The sequence below is a fragment of the Oratosquilla oratoria genome, chromosome 31, assembly GCF_046742065.1.
Source record: "Oratosquilla oratoria isolate Oo_2021 chromosome 31, ASM4674206v1, whole genome shotgun sequence".
In the NCBI taxonomy this organism is placed as follows: Eukaryota; Metazoa; Arthropoda; class Malacostraca; order Stomatopoda; family Squillidae; genus Oratosquilla; species Oratosquilla oratoria.
In genome coordinates this window covers 12,796,644-12,806,643 of record NC_134807.1, presented here as the reverse complement: position 1 = coordinate 12,806,643, position 10,000 = coordinate 12,796,644, and the positions used below count along the sequence as shown (strand labels likewise).

At 46.2% G+C, this 10,000-nt stretch overlaps 1 protein-coding gene and 1 long non-coding RNA gene across 2 annotated transcripts in view; one reads left to right on the top strand and one right to left on the bottom strand.

The window, feature by feature from the left end:
• LOC143041448 (uncharacterized) overlaps positions 1–10,000 on the bottom strand; it is a 196,702-nt gene that overhangs the window by 129,078 nt on the left and 57,624 nt on the right. The window lies entirely within an intron of this gene.
• Positions 1–10,000, top strand: part of LOC143041447 (uncharacterized) — a 62,040-nt gene that overhangs the window by 303 nt on the left and 51,737 nt on the right. Inside the window, exon 1 of the mRNA XM_076213330.1 lies at positions 1–637. This exon is cut by the window's left edge and continues 303 nt beyond it. The gene's annotated coding sequence lies outside the window, so the exon portion shown is untranslated. The remainder of the gene's footprint in view (positions 638–10,000) is intronic.

Here is a 10,000-nt window from a genome sequence, read left to right as displayed (position 1 = left end):
CGGGTGAGCCGGTGGTGGGGGAGGGAACTCTGGAAGCTCAGCGAAGGTCCCCTAATCCTGGATCAGTCTGACCCAGGCAGCAGGAGAGAACGCACGTTCGTGTGTCGCGCTCCTGTACTCTACTTAAGAGGGCCACTAGAAGACAGAAAGCCCTTTGACAACTCTGGATAATTTACTTTCAAGCTTCACTTTTGCTTTCTGAAGTGACACTACGGATACTCATCAGCGTTTCGAGAGTGTTTGTTTGATTAAAAAAAAGTGAAGTGTGCAAAACCTGAGGTGGATGGTATTAAGTTACCCCGCCTTTTTTTTCTACGGAACCTTTTTTTCCGCAAAACTGTAATCGAGTCCCATTCAAATCAACCTCAATTAAAGTGTTTGTGCGTATGATGATGTGGTGACGCTCAAGTGTACTCCCAGTGTGATGACCCCTTGGACCTGTTACTCAGAGGGGTAGCCTTAACGTTAGGGGGGAAATAGATAAAAAAAACCCTTGCACCATCTTTCCATCGCTGATAGCCTCAGCACAAGAACTGTTCCCTACAAGAGGACCCAACAGGACCTTCCTTACTACACCCCTGAGGATCTATGTCAGTTCCCCAGGGCACTGCCACCGTCACCGCTGAATCCCCAGCAGGTAAGGAACCCGAGTTCTACCCCACAGGTGTTCGTAAGGAAGGAGAATAATCCCGACCTTCCCCCCGGAGATCGTCCTCTGGTTGGCAACAGGTTCGACAGGGTCGATGACACTTAACCTGCTAAAGTGCAATAATGCCCTCCCATCTCTCCCCCACCTCCCCTGACTTACACTCGCCGTGATGGTTGGATCAATAGCTGCAAATAGATGTTGACGTCTGTGTGTGGTTTTTGGTCTTCTGCCTCTCCTCTCCCGCGTCCTTCCCGGAAATTGGTTAAAACTCGTGTCCTTCGTCCCTTGCCTTCCTCCACCGTGATTGGTTGATTCACGGTCCTTTCGTCTCTTCGTTTACTTTACCGGGTTGAAAAGTTAACTTCGTTCAATCGCAAATTAGTGACATTCCCCCAACTAAACGCACATACAGTTAACAGACTCAATTATTCCAGTTTCTTAAAGTGTTTTTGTCAACCGTTTCTCCTATGATTACCCAAAAGATAATGTGATACCCTCAAGTCTTGCCAGTTTTCTTAAGTAATTCCCTAAATCTATCGCGTCGGTTTACTGGATAAAACAATGCACATATTGAATAGTTTTGGTTTTATCATTATATATTCCATCATCTTACATAATCAGTCACCTTCTATCAAGCGCTGGATGAGGAAGACATCTCTTCCTGAGTTAACAAATACTCATGTCCAAAGTGCGTCGCTCTAGAAAATATGTTTTTATACAATCAGATTCTTTTTATCGACTGTTTCTGTTGACAACGACAGCATACGATTGATATCACCCGTTTTATTCCATAACCACGCCATCTGCTCCCAGCTGCAAGGGAGGGACGACATTCCGGGGGGGAAAAAGAAAATAATTCGATGATCACATTACGCTTGATCTTCGTAGATGTATATAACACCTATGACTATCCCACGTGGAAGCGGGTTCGGTTGACTGGCGGAGGGGCAGAAGGAGAGGAAGGTCGAAGAAGGACACTCGCTCTGCATACCCGAGGAGGAGTTGGAGGAGGAGTAAGAGGACTCCATGCGCTCACCCCGTCAGAAGTTCAGTGACCTCTCCACATCCTCGCTCTCGTGCGGACCAAAACATCAACACGAAACGCGCACCCTGACAGTCCACCTGCGAACTTCGCCAAGTCCTTGAGGTGTTTGTGGCCTTCTGGGAGAGTTGCTGTTGGGTTCTCCTTGTTCATAGCCTTCTGGAAGAGTTGCTGTTGGGTTCTCCTTGTCCATAGCCTTCTGGAGGAGTTAGTGTTGGGTTCTCCTTGTTCGTAGCCTTCCGGAGGATGTGGTGTTGGGTTCTTCTTGTTCGTGCCCTTCTGGAGGATGTGGTGTTGGGTTCTCTTTGTCCGTGGCCTTCTGGAGGAGGTAGTGTTGGGTTCTTCTTGTCCGTGGCCTTCTGGAGGAGTTGCTGTTGGGTTCTCCTTGTCCGTGGCCTTCTGGAGGAGTTAGGATTGGGTTTCGTGGCCTTCTGGAGGGGTTGATGTTGGGTTCTCCTTGTCCGTGGCCTTCTGAAGGAGTTGGCGTTGGGTTCTCCTTGTCCGTGACCTTCTGGAGGAGTTGATGTTGGATTCTTCTGGTTCAGGATCATCTGGAGGAGGTCCCGAGTGGTACCAGAAGGTCGTCGGACGGAGGTTGAGTCCTGCTAAGGACATTTTGTTTTTGTCATTTTATCGTCAAGGTTCGTGCTTTTGAGTGGTCGCTTAAAGTGACGAAGGTTTATTTTTTTTTTCTTCATGTATTCTGTTATTTTATTTATTTATTTCTTTAGTGACAACTGCTATGAACGGAATCTGGTCATTCATGAATGACCGATTGTAAAAGGGAACACGAAAAAGAACAATAGGTTTCATCCACGCATTCAACAAACACAAACACACACACACACACACACACACCTCGCCAGCCAGGTACCATTACTGCATTCCGCTTCATCCGTGCGACCTTTGGCGGATCTCAAAGTGAACCTTTTGAACCTTAGTCGCAGAAAAAGGCCATAAATACAAAGTCCATCCCAAACCCTTCCGGCATCTCTGCTCTGAAAAATCGACGTTCCCTACAAAGGACTTTTTTCAGTAATCTCTGAGCTCCAAGGATCTACATACTACTTCCGTGTGGATGTTTCTATCCACACAAACATTCCAGTAACTAAACCCACCCACACAAGGCCTTACCGCAGAAGACTATCCACTCACAGAACGCTCCTCACCCACACTATCCTGGGACACTAACCTATCCGTACAACTATCCTTCATAACTATTCTATCTTCATCAACCCTTTCCATAGTCATACTATCCGCACCCCGAACCCCATACCATCCACACTATTCTCCTCGGTAACTTCTCTCTGCGCACAACCACGCAGCCAATAGGCGTCATCCACCCACGTTCAGATGATAGCCTCCCCACTCTTGACCTTTCATCTTCCTCCCATCCTGGGAGTAATTGACCCCTCCCACTCCTCACCCTCTCGACTCTCTTCCATCTTCCAAACCACCCATTTACCATGCCATACACCCCTCTAACACCCCTCCCTCCGTCCCTCCCTTCACCGTTACCTTGTTTCACCCAAGCCTGACCGCCAATCTACTCAGCCATGTCATTTTTTTTTTTTGTCATGTAACCTTCACCGGGTCTTCTAGGCTTACCACCCCCATCCACCCATGAGGTAACCTTCCCTAACATATACACCTTTTGTCCCCCCTTACACCCCTCCCCCCCTTCTCTCATCTCTGTTTTTTGATAACGTTCATTCACTCCTTTCAACTTCCTCCCCTTCCAAAAACATTTTTTTTTTCTTGGTTTCGGGAAGGAGAGGGGAGAGGAGAGGGGGGGGAAGGAAAGGGGAGACCCTTATATATTAGCGATTGAGGCTCAGAGGAGAGATAAAGAATGACAGAACTTTCCTGAAGTCCCGGTGTCCGACTTCAGGGCTGAAATAACACTCCAACACTTCAGTCCAACCATAAACTTTACATCCCTTGTCCTGCCTGCCGCCGGTGGATTTTACTCAACGAAATTGAACCATTTGTGTTGCCTATGTCATGTTAATGCACCTGTTCTTGTGGCTCTGAATCATTTAAGAATGTGTTACTCAGTCTCATGCTTCCTTCTCCCCCTCCCTCCTCTTCTCCTTCTTCTTCTTCTTCCTCCTCCTCCTCCCTCTTTTTCTTCTTCCCTCCCTCTTCTTCTTCCTCCTCCTCTCCCCCTTTCATCTACCTGTTCAAAACACCACCACGCCCGGACAGACCTCAGCTTAGTAAGTGAGACCGAAAGAGTAGAAGGACAGAGAAGGACGGAATATTTCTCGTAGGCCTAAGGCGTAAGGCATGGATGGTGGAGGGAGTTGGGGGGGGTTGGGAGTGGGAGTCACGGTGTTGGGGTGGGCGTGGGTGGGAGTGGGGAGGGGGTGGGTGATCCGGTATGGATTGTACCGTTAACTGGCCCGTGACTCAATGGTAACGACCGTCTGCCTCTTTCTCTATCAGTCTCTCATACTTATATACATACATATAATGCTTGCAAGTACATCATATATAATGTGTGTGTATGTGTATATATATATATATATATATATATATATATATATATATATATATATACACACACACACACACACACACATATATATATTACCTTTTATTTCCCATCAGTCCGAACCGGGTGTGAATTTGTTGATGAATTCTTTGTTAGCGAGCTGCAAAGAGATGGTCTTATGTTGTTGACCTTACGGCGCAGCACATGAACCATGCAACCTTCCCCCACCCCACCCCCACCACCTGCCACCTCTGCAACTGCATTCGTCATGCGGGTTCCCTGTTTGTTAGTCTTTGCAATATATGGTTTACCCAGAAAAATGACAATAAAAAACTGCGAAATATAAAAATATACAAAAAATCTAATACCCGTGGTATTTCTATTTCTCTCTATTATATATATATATATATATATATATATATATATATATATATATATATATATATATATGTATGTATGTATGTATGTATAATTTGCCTGGAACCCTCCATCCATCCTTTCAGAGTAATACTATTACTTTCATTCTGGTTACCGTTGTATGTATGTATGTATACATGTAGCCTGCTGTGTGTACGTATAATAAGTATGTGTGTAACCTATATGTATATCTCCATAAGTACGTATACATATGTACATGTATATACGTATAAGTATAAGTATATGCATATGTATAAGTATATGCATATGTATAAGTATATATGTACATGCATTTGTATAAGTATATATATACGTACATGTAAATGTATGTGTATATGTGATGCTCTGCAAAGGGCAATGATCCTTTCAAAAGGTCCATATTTCAGGACCGAAAGAGCCAAACCAGGAGGTGCTGCCATCTCCCGGAAGAGTTCCGCAACACAGAACTCTTGTCGTGAGGTCCCTAGGCAGAACCCCTTCCTCGTGAGGCCCGTGAGGTCCCTAGAAAGGATATATATTTCTCGTGAGACTTCTAGAAGGAGTCTAGTCCTCGTCCTAGGCGACCCCACCCTAGAGAGGTTCTTGACCTCACCATCTTCGGTACGGTGAGAACTTTGGAGACTTCATTCTGGTTGAATAACGGACGGTTTTTTAATCGGTTTAGGCACGAAGGGGGAAGGGGGGCGGTTTAACCGCAGAATAGGGCTTAACCTCCGCTCCGACCCGACCGCAAGACCGTCACAACCGCAGGACCGTAACCCGACTGACGAGACGGGTCGTGAGAGTTCGATGTGCTGACCTCGACCGTGACACTGAGGCGCGGGAGGGAGATCACTGACTCCTTTTGCACGCTGACGAAGTCAATGTCGAACTCAAGCCAATGTCGAGGTTCCTTGAGATATGAGACGAACTGGGAGTCAATGTTGAGGTTCTCCGACGACTTCAGAGGTGTGAGACGTCTTCGGGAGACGTCTTTGGGGGTGAATTCGAAGTCAATCTTGAGATTCTTCGACTACTTCGGGAGCTCGATCTCTGGGTTCCACTGGCTCCTCTTACACGCTCACGGAGGCGGCGACGAAGTTAATGTCGAGGTTCCTAGTCAATGTTGAGATCTTCCTCCGACTTCAGAGATACGAAGCGTCTTCGGGAGATACCAAGTGACTTCGGGGGTAAGACCTCTGGGTTCTCAAGTTCGTTGTCGAAGATGAGACCGAACTCAAGTCAGTATAGGTTCTTCGACTACTTTGGGAGGTCACCGACTTCAGAGGTGCCAAACGCCTTTGGGGGGCAAGATCACAGCGTTCTCATTCTCGGCGACAAAGACGATGAAGGTGAAGACAACGAGGTTAGGTCAAAGCCAAGGTTCTTCAGACTCTATCTGGGTGGGTTCTCTTGCTCAATGGTGACGGTGAAGGCGAAGACGATTACTTCAGTCTTTCACGAGGATTTTTTTTTTCGTGTTAGACTTCTTACGCTGTTAACACAATCGAAAGCTTGCGGGCCTTGCATCTTCCAAGTTGCGGATTCAAGTCCCGCAATCCTCCGATTCCCAGCCGTGACTGTTATGTTACCTACCGCAACAGTCCCTAAAGCGCATGAAAGGGCAAAGGTGACGGCTTCGGCCGCAGGTAACCAGCGCCTCCTGGCGTAGTATACTCACCAGACTTCCGCATACCGCAACAGCAAGTCATAAGACCTTTCCCTCTTGCAAACGTGAATTCCCTTTCCTTCCAGAGGTCAATGCCGTGTCAGGTCATGTGGCGTCACTCCTATGTACTACAGTGTCCGGGCGTCTTGTACTTATGCTATATCTCTTTACCTCGTAAGTTTAAGGTGCTCATAACTTTGCGAGGTCGTAAAGGACTCATCCATGTCGCAAGTTTACGACCTAAAACTACGAACCTCTCGCAACTTCCTTCATGACGTCACTGTAGTACTTAGAAGTGAAAGCAATAATTGTGCATATTAATCAACCCCTTCAATACTGGGTACCACACTTCCTTATATCCAGGCTGCCGCCAGGCGATTTTATTAATCTCCGCGGCACCATTGTGGTAGTGTGAAGGGGTTACGACACTATCTCCCTTACGTACGGGGTGGTACATTTCTTTAAATATATATGTGTGTATGTGTGTGTGTGTGTGTGTGTGTGTGTGTGTGTGTGTGTGTGTGTACGTGCAATGCTCTCTCATCCATCTCATCCACTTTGCGTAAGCCACGCGCAAGATGTCATCCACCTCTTCACATAGAGTTCAAAATCCACTTCAGCCAAGGGTCACCGGAGACTACGAAAGGAGAAGTGGAGGGGGTGGGAGGGGGGAGGGAGGGAGATGGTGAGAGGAGGGGGGGAGGGGGAGAAGGGGGCGTGCGGTGGTCGAGGCTACGTCCCGTTAGTTCGGTCCGGCAGGCACGCCAGTTCGCCTCCCCCCCACCCGCCTCTCCCCCACCCTCCTCCTTTCTTCGCTTAAGGTTGAACGCCCCTTGGGTACCCGAAGAAGCTATTGGGGTTTCCCTCTTAAAACTTCGAAACCTCCCGAAGAACTCTTCGTTGTTTACTTCCAGGTGACGGCGATGTGATCGATCATGCGGAAGCCTGATCGAGGGTTCAGATTGCACGGTGAGGCTTGAGAACGCATGAACATGACACCCCCACTCCCAGATACTCCCAGACCACAAAGACTCCGCTGTCATGGGCACTCCTAGGACTATGAAACCAGGAGGTTACACATTTCTAGAATGATCCTCAGGATCTAGATAATTATGAACACAAGACCGACTGTGATGGGATTCGAACCTTAGATTATGTACTTACAAGACTAAATATCTACCACGTGGCTGCTGAGAGCGTTCAAAGAAGCCAACTGGAATTTGACACCCGCGTCAGCCAAGTGGTACGGTCTTTGCCTCGTGAATGAAGAATCCAGGGTTCTAATCCCATTAACGACAGTCATTCGATCTACTTATCGACCTTATTCTCTATCTCACTCTTCTATTTTGTTCCAAAGTCTTTTAAGACGTCATCAAAACAAACCTAAACCATGACTTGATTTTCCTAGATAAGTTTTCCTTTTTATTCTAAAGTTTTCTGTGACGACGTAGGAAAAGGTAGTCTTCGTCCACCTTTTGTGGTCTTACTTCCTGAAGACCAGAGCGAGCCTATGACGAGGCGGCCGAACGGTAAAATCGCGTAGAAGGCGAAGTTCCTTTTCCTTATGATGTCACCGACGATAAGACAAAACGGATCTTGTACCTGAAATAACACTCTACCGTTGCCATAACTGTCCCCTTCTCCCTCTGGCTTTCTCTCCTCTCTCTCTCTCTCTCTCTCTCTCTCTTTCTCTCTCTTCTTTGCCTATTGCATGTCGATCCTGATAAGTGTGTGGTATCTTCAATTGGGTGAAACAGAAATTCGAAGCAACATAACCGATATCACAGAACTGACTCTTGAGAAAAAGAAAGTTCAGTGATAGAGACTGAAACAAAAAGAGAAAGAGCGACGGCTAAGAAAAGAGACGAGAGAGAGAGAGAGAGAGAGAGAGAGAGAGAGAGAGAGAGAGAGAGAGAGAGAGAGAGAGAGAGAGAGAGAGGAAGGGAGTTCTATGTAGCTGAAGTATGTAAGTATAGAACAGATCATGTATGAAATGTATTAAAGTATCGTTAAAAGTCTGCGATAGAAACCGAGGGAAAACGTGGCCGAAGAGAGAGAGAGAGAGAGAGAGAGAGAAACAAAAGTAAAAACTAAATAAAAGACAACCCAGGGTATATCAACATCACAAACAGGGCTGTAGAAGAACCGTACAGAGAACAGAAGACAACAACCGACATTCCTTTAAACAACAGACATCAGATGACTTAGACTAAAGAGACAAAGAGAAGAAGCTAAAAGGGGAGAAGAGAGGAGGAAGAAGGAGGGGGTGGGAGGGGTGGGAGAGCTGGGAGGGGGTTATTGGAGGAAGGGACGGGGGAGGAAAGGGAGTATTACCGGGGAGAGTGGTGGACTTGGGCTGTGATTCGCAGTAAGTAAGTCAAGAGGTGAACGCCCGTGTTGGCTGGGTGGCACGGCCGTCGACCGAAAATCTTCAGTCATTTCCTAATATTCTTCAGTCATTTCCTAATATTCTTCAGTCATTTCTTAATGTTCTTACCAACTCTTTATCCTCTACAGCCACCAAAAATTCCTCATTACGATCACAAACACCTAACACACAATTACATTACCCCTTTTTTCCTATAGTTCATTCCCATACCCCCATTGAATTAGCTAAATATCCCTGAGGGATAGACCACACTTTGTCTGTTCATGTGTATAAGTGTAAATAAAGGTCCGGTATTGCCATAATAGTGATCATTGGTTAAGTGGATTTTATTCCGGGTTTTCTAGATTTCATGGGTGGAAGATCGCTTCTCCACTTAGCCTTCCACCCTCCCTCCTGCCTCCAGTCAGACCCAGACTTTCTAATTCCACGTCAGCGACACAGTTTTGTCTATCCTCCACTGGTTACATAGTACCAACAAAATGAAAGAGACTAGCTTCAGAAGCTTTAGTCAATGACTAAAGCGAATGGGCAAAAACTCGAAGAACTTCGAGTCCACGAAGAACTTCGAATAGACCAGGAAGTCCTCCTTGACGAGGTCCTGTAAGACTTAGGCTCTGGCACTCCAACTGAGGAGGAGGAGGCGGAAGAGGTGGAGGAGGAGTTGTGGAGTGGCCGAAGTCCGCTGATGGTTCAAGAACCTCTGGGGCCTTCAGAGTTCACGTCTTGAGGCTTTGTGGGTCGCTTGCTGGTAATTTTACCTCTTCGGTTTTAGTTGCTGGGGTCTTTGTCCTTTATACCTATGAGGTTGGTTGCTGGGGGTCCTTTTTTTCCTTTCCTTTGTGCCTCTTCTGAAATTGCTTTGCTTGGAGTCCTTTTTATTTCCTTTTTGGTTTTGAGGTTCGATTGCTGGGGGAGGGTCCTTTTTTCGGTTAATTTTTGCCTCTGAGGTTAGTTTGCTAGTGTCCTTTTTTATTTTTCCCCTTTTCATTTCTTTAAGTTCTATTCCTAAGGACCTTTGTCACCCTTGGTTCCTTGGGTTCCTTTGTTTTTAAGCCCTTTTAGGTTTAGGTTCTGGGGTTTTTGAATTTTGAATTTCTAAGGTTGTCACTTGGGATTCCCCTTTTTTATTTCTTTATTTCTTTTACGACTTTAAGATAAGCTTCTATCTAACCTCTGAGGTTGGCTGTTATTGAGGATTTTTTTTCATTTCACATCTAAGTTAAACTTCTGAAGAGTTCTTATTCTTTTTTAATTTAAGTTAATTTTGGGGGAAATTTCGTTTTGGAGACCTCAAGTGCTGTACAACCCTCTTGCATAAGTCGAAGACCGGCGACTTGGAAACTTCAACAGAATCTCAA